The sequence below is a fragment of the Sturnus vulgaris genome, chromosome 12 (genome assembly GCF_052056855.1).
Source record: "Sturnus vulgaris isolate bStuVul1 chromosome 12, bStuVul1.hap1, whole genome shotgun sequence".
Classification (NCBI taxonomy): Eukaryota; Metazoa; Chordata; class Aves; order Passeriformes; family Sturnidae; genus Sturnus; species Sturnus vulgaris.
In genome coordinates, this window is record NC_142254.1 from 7,128,356 (window position 1) to 7,138,251 (window position 9,896).

Sequence of the window (9,896 nt, forward strand, 5' to 3'; positions counted from 1 at the left end):
TCTGGTTATCTAGTGAGATGCACCTGAAAATTAGAGCAAATTTAAATTTAAGGGAAATGTGCCAAATTCAGAATACAGGGAGAATCCTACCTCTGGGAGCATATTTAGTGACAGCTTTGGTACAGTTGGGCAGAGACAACCCAAATCCTCCCTTGCTACCCTATTCCCCTGCCTCTTTCCTGATCTGGATCTCTGCTGTCTCTGAAAAGATGCTTCAAATGTCTTCCTCAGTGCCTGGCTTCGTTGCTTAACCTGCCAATATGAGTGAAAAAGCCATAGCAGTTTTTGTGATCACTCCGATTTAGACAGACGCTCCTCGGTTATTTCACGTTCAACATCTATCGGATCATTCCAGTTTCCTCCTGGTTCTAGCCAAGGGCAGATTCTGATCAGTGCCTTGGTCCCAGAGAGTTCATACTCAGCATTCAGCCACACAACTGGAAGTTAGAACCACACAGCTGTACAATAACCCTGAGATCAAGCCAGCTAAGCATCAGAATTATTTTACTTTTACATATTTTCTTTCAGTAGCTTATCTTTTTTTTCCTCTTCCACGAATATCTGTGCCTGGAGTTTCTTCACTAGAGAAATTTGGATTTCCATCTACAGTTGCCAGAAATAAGTTTACTCATGTTTCTGTAAAAGAAAGAGTACGTATTCTATTTTTTCATCTGTGCTGTCTTTCCCTGAATCCAAATTGCTTGCAGTTCAGGGAAATACAAGGTATGAAAGAGAGGACAGAAAAATAGTTTTTCAAGATTATACCGTTTTTAGCATTTTGAAGAGCCAATATACATCTCTTCAGGTATCAGACAGAAATACAGAGATTGAAATTTAGATTTGCTTACCATCTTATTAAAGTACACTGAATCAGAATATTAAAAGTCTTTAATTGTCCAGTCTCAAACTGGAAAAATAAATCTATCGATGTCTTTAGTTCCTTTTTTCATAAAATTCATATAAATCATGTCTTTTTTTTTTCTTTTTTTTTTAAGTCAAAGCACTCTAAAAACACCTGTGCAATTCAAAGTCAACTTTAAGCAAAAATCAACATTTGAAAAAATTACTTCTAACTGATTTCCCTACACTTGATGAAACTTGTTCTTCCCAGGGAATAAGTGCAGCCCATTTTAATGGGCTAGTGGATTTTCTACATCTGTTCTAATGCAAATCTCTTTGGTCACCTAAGGCTCCATGGTGGATAAACAACCTAATGTGTCAGCTTTCTGTACTGAAGATCACAGTTTCTGATCTCAGCACTGTCTTCATTGCTGCAAGCAAAACAGTGGTACTGATGTTGCAACTTACAGGCTACTCTCTTCTGATAATGAATGGGTTGGGTTATTGGCCTCTGGCATGGACAAAAATATGACAATCAGCCTCTTCATTATATAAAAGTCTACAGTGAAGACAGTACCAGACAACTTGCTGAGTATTAAAGCTTAAATATGTTCAGAAGTCAAAAAGCCCATAGAACAATTCTTTTTTTCTTCTTTTCCATTAATAAAGACATAGTCAATTTATCAAAAGAGTTTTAGTACAGTGTTTCCATCACAGGAACTGGTATCTTCAGGAATCAGGAAAACACAGCATCAGCCTGCAAATACTTCACGTTCATTCCCTGCAAAAGTAGCAGAGCCTGACCTTTCTTACATCTGCAGTTCTTAATTGTCATCATCGGAACAGCACACGAAAACAAAGTTTAAGGCACTGGCACTTTAAAAACCCCATCATATTAAATTTCATTTACCTGCAGGGATAGAAATTCACAGTCAGGAGCAAAATCTGAAGACAGAGCAGACATGAGAAAGTGCACCCAGTCGCAGGGTTTAGCAACTGTACCGAGACTCTCTTCTAGTGCATGTTCTGAAACAGCAATCGAATCTCTCAGCACTTGGTACCAAACTGGAAACATTTTTCTTCCACAGCATTCTGAAAACTTTAAACAACTCATTTATGATTCTTTTCTTTTGAAGATTAACAGCACATCCACTAGAAGATTAATTGAAAATAAAATTTTTTTAAAAAGGCTAACAGAAAGGGTAAAACAGAGCAGACTAGGACAAACAACTCAGGCTATTTACAAATATTTTTATAATGACTAGAAATCATAGAGCCCTCTTTAACTGTCTAACTTAAAAAACAATAACAAGGAAAAAAAATAAAAACCAAACAAGCCCAAAAAATACATCATCTGTTGACTGAACACAGGGCCTGATTTTCAAAGCTGCTGAGCACCCACAACTCCATCTGAAGTCAGTGGAAGTGATGAATGCTCAGCAGCTCTGCAAATCAGGCCCAAACTGTCCAGGGGTCTGCTAGCAGCCTAACAGAAGTGCTGTTTAGAGTAGGGGGTTTGTTGCAGAATTGACGAGGTTCAAAGTAATCTGTCAAAGAAGTGCTGCTACATTCATGAGTCGGAAAGCTAGCTAGCTCCCAGCTATGGGAAAAAAGTTAATTCATAGGGCTCATAGGGCTTGCATTTGTCAAGGAGCAGGACGTCAATGCTATCATTATCAGGCAAATCAGCCAGGCGTTTAATGGTAGAATCAGGAGACATTTGCTCTCCACTATCAGAATGACATCATAACTAAAGCAGCCTTCGGCGAGGGGGGAGAGCCGGGGCAAGGCTTGGGCTGCACGCAGACTTTGCACTTCTGCCCGGCTCGCCCCGCCGATGGCTGCTCCCCTTCCCCACGAGACAACTTCCAGCCCTCAGCTGCCTTCCCTGCACAACTTTCCCTCGCAGCATCCGAAACACCAGCATCTGATTTTACAAAATACTTCTAAACCTGCCCGATCCAAAACTGCAATATTGCAAGCCAGCCACTCTGTTAAGAGGGGACGGGGTTTACACAGAAGCTCTCACAAATTCCCTCTAAAAATTGCTGGTATTTTTAATTACTTCAGTCATCTTCATCCTCCGTCAAACGGAGGGGGGAGGGGGGTATACACACATTAAAAAGCTGGTTGCCTCTCTGATTTAAGAAGTAACAGCTCAGATAACTTAGTCGATTATAAAGCATACACAAACATATACACAAACAATCTTTGAATATTCTGACATTTAGCGATGATCTATTCGATGACCAGAAATATAACAGCAATACACATTTCCCTTCCACAGTAGCCGTAATTATACAAGCCAAACAGCACAATTTACAAACTGCTCATCTATTTTCTTTAAAAATATCACTACAGGTACACAGGCATGGTACAAAAGCCTCACCTTGTATAACAACTGTGAGGGAAAAAGTTATGAAAGCAGACAGAAAACCTAAAACCCCTGAGGCTACAAAAAAATCCCGCTATTGAGAAATAACCCAAGAGACCACATAGGGAATGTACAGCTTTCAGAAGCACTTCTCATCTTATTTGCACTTAACCTATTGATGTACTTATGCAGGTCACTTACTTTTCGGATATGTTTGAACCCTTTATAATCATGCAGATCGCCGCGGTTTTCACTTGGGCTTTTGTTTTTTTGGTTTTGTTTGGGTTTTTGCAAACAAGTTTCATTTAAAAAAGATCCAATTATGCAAATCTGCTCCCGGATAGGTAGTGAATATTCAATATGATGGTGATACTGTAATAGTTCAATGCAACGCACTGTACTGGACAGATTTATGAGGCAACGTCACTACTACGCTCTGGTCCTCGCTGAAGCATCTTGAAGTTAATTAAAGCTGCAATGTCCACTTTTCCAGCCACCCTCCTCATTCAGGTTTACTATTTCAACATCAAACCACCGAGGGGGCCTCCCCCCTCTCTCCGTACATTTAAGCAGCCTTCCACAGTCAATGAACAATGAACAAAGATTTGAGCGATAGGAAGGAGTGGGGGGGAGAGAAAAAAAAATCTCAAAAAAAATCAAATCCGGTTTAAACAAGTAAAAATATAGTTTCTAATATTAAACTAGAAAAGAAAACATTCTTCTCCAAGAGAACGTGCAGAGGCGCTTAGCCAACCCCTTCAGAAAGGGTCTAAAAGCAGCCAGTCCTTTTTATTTCGAGCAGTGAATGAGCCCAAACAAGGCTTCTAAACTTAATTATGACACTTAAAATAGTCTTTTTCCACAGAAGCGGGCGGCTAGCCGCCGCTATCTGTATCAGCCGGGCACATCAGCTCAGCAAACACGGCCCCTGTTGGATTTATTTTAAACTGCACGGGGGGGCGGGGGGCGGCGAGGGAATGCACAGCCCCGCGGAGCGCTCCCGCCGCGGGCGGCCGGGCAGCCGCGCCCCGCGCCCGCCCCTGCCCCGCGCCCGCGGAGCGCCCGCACCGCGCCCCGCACCGCCCCGCACCGCCGCTCCCCGGCCCGGCCGCGGCTCCAGCGCCCACCGAGCCATCTGACAAATCACGTCCCCGCCTCGACACTGTATCAGCCACGGCCACATCCGCCGCACGCACCCCGAAACAATGCCCGCCGCGCAGGCAGGCGGCGGCCGGAGCCCTCCCCGCCGCGCCCGCCCCGAGCGCCCGCACCCGCGGCCGGACCGTGGCCCCGGCCCCGCCGCCGCGCCGGGGCACGCCGGCAACTAACTTTTCGGATGGAGCCCGTGCGAGCCGCCCCGCGGGAGCCGCGGACCCTCCGATAAACAGCATAAATCTTCGCGACCTTTTATTTTGCGTTGAAGTTCACAGGCGGCAGCGCTCCCCCAACCCCTCTCCCTCTCACACACACACATACACACATATATATTAATTATTTGCAAAACTGCAACAGATGGGCGCATTAAAATCTGGATTCTTTCCTACACAGCATCAAAGAATCTCTCCTTCCTCCCCCCCTGCCGCTAATCCCGCCGCCGGCGCGGTCCCCCCCGCCTCCCGGCCGCGCAGCCCCCGCGCCGCAGAGCGAGGCCGCTGCCCCGCGCAGGCAGCGGCGCCCCCGCGGCCCTCCGCGCACGGGGAAGGTGATGCTTCCCCCCCCCTCCCCGCCGGGGATTGCCATTTAAGTTTCCTCCTTAACCTGTTACTTTCTCCGGGCGCTGACAAAAGCCCCGGCGGCGGGCTGGCAGGTGCCTCCCCGCTCCCCGCGGCGCCGCCGGGCGCGCTCCGCTCCCCCCGAAAGGGCTGAGACCTGGCCTGACATTTAGTGCCTACTTGAATGTCACAACGCTCCTCGCAGCATTATGCACGGCTCCTATTCATAAGAGGTCGATTAGAGCACAAAATGGCAGGTCTCTTAGGCACTTGAATCTCACAAGTTTGACACATGGTATGCATCAGCTAACTTTGATTAAAAAAAAAAAAAAGAGGGGGGGAGTTTACAAATTACACCACGATTAGCTGGGATCCTAACGGGGGAGGGAGGGAGGAAAGGGGGGCCCGCGTTTAAAGTCACTTCAGCAAAGTTTGCTCCGCAGCAACCCTTTAAAACAAAAAGTTTCTGGGCAAGTTAAGGGCAGGGTCGGTGCGGGCTGGGGCCGGCGGCGGGCGGCCCCTGGGCAGCGCCGCGGCCGCCGCCGGCACTCGCCTCCCCTCGCCTCCCCTCGCCTCGCCCGCCCGCTCCTTTTTTGTAAAGTAACGGTTTTAAAAGAAACGAGAGAGAAAGAGGAAAAACGTAGGGTTTTCTTCAGGCTAAGTTCTATAGCGCCATTCAATGGCTTCTCCGCTCCTTTCATTATTTTCTGCTTTTCCCCTGACAGCCCTGCTTGCAAACGTCACTGCTATGGATATTTAATTATACTGTATTTTTTTAATCACGGTGGAAAACGCAGGCCCCATTGCGATGATTAAAAAGAAATAAAAAACAAAAACATACTCCGGACTGACTTTGGAGCCTCTTTGATGGCTCACGGGAGCCTCCCGGATCCTCAAAAACCCCCTTTTTACCTTTGTCTTTCTTACCTTAAAATTTAAAGCAAAGCGTAGAAGAAACTCCCGCACGTAAACGGAGCGTTGTAAAAGATTGTGTTCAATGAATAATGAAGCATGTCCACATGATTGACTTGATCATTTTCTTGTGCGGAGGGGGAAAAGTGCGGCGCGGGGCTGCCGCGGCCGCCCGCTCCGGGTAGCCCTCCCAACTGCTTCCAGCACATCCCGAGCAAAGAGCGCTTTATTTTAATCTGTCTCTTTTCAGAATAACCCCCTTCATTGATACTGATCACCCAACATCACAAGACATCCCCATCTCTCAGCGTGGACTCCCCCTATCTGGTAGGTGAAATGCATTGTACCATTAAAAAAGCACTCCATTGTCGTCTTGGCATAATTCACAGCAACTAGATAGGTCTTGCGGCATTTAGCTTTGATGAGCCAAAAGCTGAACCCTTGATATAATAATCTACAAAGAATGGTCTGTGATCGTCCATTTTTTCTCCCTGTCTAGCAACTAAGAAACCATTTAACACGGCGCAGCTTGGTCGTGACCTTGAGCGCGTGTAAACACCCCGAGGAGCCCGCGCCGCTCCGCAGCCCCCCGGCCAGCGCCGCTGCCCGCGCCCCGCGCAGCCCCCGCGCCCCGCGCAGCCCCCGCGCCCGCGCAGCCCCCGCGCAGCGCCCGCGCCCCGCCGGCCCTGCCCGCGCCCCGCCAACCCCGCCGAGCCCCCGGGGGCAGCGCCGGGCTCCACAAAGCGCCCCTTCTTACCTGCTCCCGAAACTATGCAAAGTCTGTTTCTCCTAAAAAAAAAAAAAAAAAAAAAAAAAAAACCTAAAAAAAAAAAACTCCCGGGGAAACCTTGGCGGACAGGGGGACCGGAGCATCAGTCACCGCTCCGGCGTTTAAGAGAAGTAATCAGCGATAAAGTGACGTTGATCTGCACTGTAACCTTGTGGCGTATTTAATGTAAATAAGCCAGTTATGTTGCCAATCGCATGCATACAAACACATAAAGGTCCTCAGCGTTGCATTTTGATTCTTTCCATTAGAGCCGACTTTATTTACATACACTATTTAGGGGATCATGATAATTCTAAAACAATACTAGTGCCAAATGATTATGAAAATATGATTTTAATTAATCACGTAGTAGGCAAGGAAATTAGCATACGGTAATTAAACTTAGAGAAAAACGTCATGGAGGTTCTCTGCCTTATGGGTTCGGAATAATCATTAAACGATGGGTTTTCAGGACTTAATTATCAAACAAATAACTTTTTTAAAGCAACTTTACACGGTTTATCCGGAGGGCAACGATTTAGTAAATAATATATAACCAAGCAAACAAGGTGCAAATGTGACTGGTGAAATAGGTTGTGTTTCTACAAAGCAGAAGGGGGGGGGAGAAGCTGAATAATGCAATTATGGATTCTGTGTCCCATAGTTGACAAAAGCATGGTGCCTCAATAGACTCTTTGTTATGGGATTATATAATGATTGTGGTGTAATTATGGGAAAAAAGATTTAGTAATAATAAAAAGTATCAAAATACACCAATGAGCAGCTTGTTTTAAAGAAAAGGCTTGCATGTGACATTAGGGGCATGTTAATAACAAAAAGCCAGGATCCGAAAGGGTTGACAAATAAAAAAGACTGTGATGCGCATGATTAAGAAGCGATGGAGACAGATTGATTATTCAAAATGCCGAGCCACAGGGACACTTAAAACATTGATTCAGGTAAGACTAGTTTCATCTTGACTGAAATGAGTTCCCTGAAGATGACTGGCATACATTTTAAATCAGTTTACTACATAAAAAGCATAACATCACAAGCTGAAACCTTCTAGTTAAAATAGGAATCCATGAGAAAAAAAAAAGTTTATGTTTGTGGCAATTCCCAGAGGGACTATGGAATTGCAGAGGAAGAGGTATAGATTAATTAGCTCTTCCTAAACACTGGACTTAAACGTGCCCATCTTTTATAATCCCTAGCCTCTGTTTCTGGAGTCTGTGGTCCAGTGCCACTTGTGCAGGTTATGGGGGCGATATTAATAACCCTAAAGGTACAATAGGACTTTTTTTCCCCCTAGAACTACGGTGAATAAACTTTCCATAATAACTGAAAAATTAGCGACATTTTTCCAATTGGTATTTGAAATGAAGTTTATAAATAGTTGTTCAGAGCTATTCAACGTTTAAAAAAAAAAAAAAAAGAAGATTCCCATGCCTATACGAAAAAGTTTAGGAATTCACTCTGCATTTTCCAATTTGATGTGTCTGAAATTCTCTTTGAACAAATTCCAAAATACAAGTTTTTTCTATAGAAATTAGCATAGCAATCACATCAATAATATCACTATCTCTATGGGAATGATAACTGGAGCAGTGGGGGTGTTCTTTATTTCAATTCTTCGTGGATCAACTGATTATATTCTGTCTTCTTTTGAACTTGTTATTGTAAGTCAAGTGATTCTTTATAAGTGACAGCCCTGACAAAGAGACGAGGATGGGAAAGCAGGTCGAAAGGAAGTCGCCATATGGACTTTAAAAAAGGCACTTTTTAAACAAGATAATGGGGAAATGGATGTTGCCTTTTAACCCTGTCAAGGCTGAACATTATTAGCAGTCTCATAAAAGAATGAGCTATACCTTTTTTTAAAAATATCAGATTTCACCTTAGGATTTCCATGACCCAGGGCTACATAAAACAAACCACATAGGAGGGGATGGCATTTCAGAGGCAGGGGCCAAATCGAGTACCTGGAATCAGCAAGAGACAGGAGATTTCAGAGCACTGCACAAAGAGTTACAGGAGAATGAGAACTCAGGAAAACCCCATGGTTCTTTTTCCTGAGACAAAGATAAGAATATTGACTAGAGATAGGTGAAACAGCAACTGACAGCAGAGGAGCTTGAGACATCTAACTGGGATTTCCTGTTCCTCTGGAGTAAGTGCATGATGCTCATTTAGAAACAACAATTTGAGTGAAAACAAGCATGAACATGAGGGCTTTGACTCTGATCTTTGCAGAAATTAAAATATTTCTCCTTCTCTTTCTGTTCTGGAGGGAAAAAGAATTTCCCTTCAGAAACTTTCAAGTGGACAAAGATTAAGAAGCATCTCCCAGGAAGCTGAGATTAAGTACTAAACCCTCACTAAGATGAGGGAAGAGAGGTGGTCCAGCACTGGTGAATTATTAATTTTTTTTTTTTTTTTTTTTTTTGGGCTTTTTTAAATACTCAGTTGGATGGTCCAGATGTCCTTTCAATTCAAGTCTATAGGAAGAAAATGTCAAGGTCTTCTCAAAATCTGGAAGAGCAAGGCTACTACTTGCAGGCAGAGGTGCTGTCAAGGGAAGATTCTGTTAATGAGACTGATCAAAAGTGTCTTCAACACCTCATAGACGTGATTATTCATGGCCCAAAGTGGACCATGAAAAGATAATGTAGATCCATGAGCTCAGTGCATCCTAAAGACACCTCCTCATTTTATTGACACAGTGACAGGCTCCAGCACCTAAGCAATGAATACTGGCTAGCTGGGATTCAGAAAATCTCAGAGTTGAGCTCAGGGAGATTTTGCTCCAACATCTCTCTGAATTTAGAGTATTCTCAGGCACCATCAGCTCTTCCATAGTTCCCCCAGTATTTCTTCCTGTTTCTCCCCATTTTTCAGTGCTGTCCCTTTCTCCTTTTATTGCATCCAGGGAAAGGTCTTTTCCCTTCAAAGCCTTTGTGTGCTCTCAACTGTTCTTAGCTACTTCTCCAACTTCTTTGGTTGGTAGTATTCCCTTCTGTGCCTCCTCCATGAGTGGGCAGGAATACTCTGCCTCTTCAAAACAAGATAAAAGCTCTGTGTACAGAAGACAGAGGGAAGGATCAGAGGAGATGTACATTGTGTGCCCTACTCTGCAAGGCTCTTGCACTGCCTTAGAGCACAGTGGGCACCTTCTCAGGGAGGTAGAGCTATCAGCTACAGTTTTGTCAAACTTTTAAAAGTAGGAAGGGAGAAATGAAAGCTTAGTTCCTCAGCCAGGTAACATTACCTTTCACCATTTCTACCTTTC

The 9,896-nt window shown here is 44.5% G+C and overlaps 1 protein-coding gene across 7 annotated transcripts in view; it reads right to left on the reverse strand.

Annotated features, from left to right (window-relative positions):
* The window catches only part of ZNF536 (zinc finger protein 536), a 343,980-nt gene extending 337,925 nt beyond the window's left edge, over window positions 1-6,055 (reverse strand). For 4 of the 7 annotated variants that reach the window (XM_088171846.1, XM_014882212.2, XM_088171852.1 and 1 more), the window contains exon 1: window positions 5,854-6,055. The gene's annotated coding sequence lies outside the window, so the exon portion shown is untranslated. Of the gene's footprint in view, window positions 1-3,415; window positions 3,792-4,972; window positions 4,990-5,106; window positions 5,197-5,853 lie in introns of those variants that run through there. The other 3 variants (XM_088171847.1, XM_088171849.1, XM_088171848.1) reach the window with 3 other exon arrangements.
* Window positions 6,056-9,896: the final 3,841 nt, after the last annotated feature.